Below are 1980 nucleotides of genomic sequence, written 5' to 3'. Positions count from 1 at the left end.
CCACGAGAGGTGTCAGGCTAGAGCCAGGTGACCAGTGTGCTCCCCGAGACTGTTTTCCAGTGCTGGGGTGAAGGCCTCGGGTGGCTCAAGGCATCTCCCTCATGGGAGTCTTGGAGGATTCACATGGCTCATCCTCCTACTCTGTCCTCCACACTAAGGCCAGGAGAGAGGAGGAGTGGCCACCAATGGGCCAAAGGGTGCAAAGTCCATTCAGTTGAGAGATAAAATATATATATATATACACACAACATGGGTGGCATCCAGGGCTGAGCCGAGGCAATAGACTTGTCCACAGACCAGACGGGCTGCCTGCTCTTGTGAGGAGGAGCAGCGTCTGGCAGGGGATTTCCGGGTCCCTGCAAGTCCAGGGGCTCAGGGTGGAGACTTGAGGTCCTTACAGCAGCTGGGGCAGAGGCACTGGTGGGGTCCACATGGGACCAGCTGGGAGCCCCCACACGTCGAGTTCTTTGGCACTTGGGACAAATGGCTGGTTGCGGAGCCAGTCTGGAGCAGCCCCCTTGATTCCTCCCAGGACTCCCAGAGCCAGGATGGCAGTAGCTTATGGCTGTGGGCAAGCAGTGTCCCAGCAGAGAGGGCTTTGGGGTGCTGGAGGCCAGAGTCGGGTCCCCAGGTCCAGCCTGCTAGGAGTCTTCTCCCAGGATCTCCTTCACAAAGGCAGCAATGTCTGTCTTCTTGGTTTTGTGCAAGGTGAAGAAAGGGTGCTCCTGATAGATAACAGAGGACACAGTCACCTTAGGGGAACTGCCCCCTCCTTGAACCCAACCCACTAACCACTGAGCCTAAACCACTGAGCCCATGTGCTACAAACTCCTGCTCACCCTTCTAGAACCTCTACCCCTAGGAAGCCCCCCATGACCATGAGAGAACTCAAGGCTCCTCCTCAGCCCTCCTGCGGTGGCCCTCCAGCCCACACTCGTCTGCCTTTTTCCCATATGGGCCAGTCCTCTGCCTCTGCTTGGAGTGGCCTCTCCACCCTTCCTTCCCCCTGCAGCGAACGCTCATCCTTCCTTCCAGGTTCAGTTCAAATGGCAACTCCTCCAAGAAGCTGGCTCTGTGACAGCACTGTCCTGCACCAGGGGCAGGCAGGGAGTTGGAGGGGCAAAGCCAGACAGGCATGACTGAATGGGTGAGTGATGCAGGAGCCATTTTGAGGAGCTGCCCCTCCGTGTGCCCAGGCTGCTGCTCCATCCCCAGCCCCACCCAGCCAACTGCCCAGCCCCAAAGAAGAGCAGAGCAGGTACCTTCGACCCACACTCACCATCAGCTCCAAGTAGCTCATGCGCTCCGCGGGGTTCTTCCTCAGGCTAGAAGAGAAGAGGGTTGAGGCCAGGACATCACAGAGGAACTGAGTCTAGCTAGACCAGCTGGCCCTTATTGGGCAACAGGGGGTGCATGCTCCTGGGGCTCAGGAAAGAAGGGGCAAGACCACCTAAGGGGTCTGCCAAAATAGAGCGGAATCCATGGATGCAAACTAGGATTTTGTTTTGTTTTGGTCTCTGCAGGAATCCAGGGAATTTCCATGATACCCAACCCGAAAAGAGTCTGCCTAACAATCAATCATATACTTGGTATTCTTAATCACAAGAGGGGACTCCTGGGAGAAGAAAGGCCTCAATTAAAAAGGAGTCAAGCCAACTAATGATTCTTATCTGCTGGGCTCATCTGTTTTCAGTTTTTCCTATTTTCCAATTAAAGAACAAAAAAAAAGACGATGAATTTTACTCTGAGTAGCTTTGCCCACAACACACAGATGTTCATTTGTTGTTCTCATCATTTTTTAAACTTCTAAATATTTTTAAAGATCTTTTTTGGTTTGTTTTCATTTGGTTTTTATTTTTGTTTTTGTTTTTTTGTTTTAGTTTTTTTTGTTGTTGTTGTTGTTGTTGTTGTTGTTTTGATACCAGGGATTAAACCCAGGGGTGCCTAACCACTGAGCAACATTTCCCCCCCCCCCCGCCC

Source organism: Marmota marmota, unplaced genomic scaffold, assembly GCF_001458135.2.
Source record: "Marmota marmota marmota unplaced genomic scaffold, marMar, whole genome shotgun sequence".
NCBI lineage: Eukaryota > Metazoa > Chordata > Mammalia > Rodentia > Sciuridae > Marmota > Marmota marmota.
Note: the sequence above shows the minus strand (reverse complement) of the source record.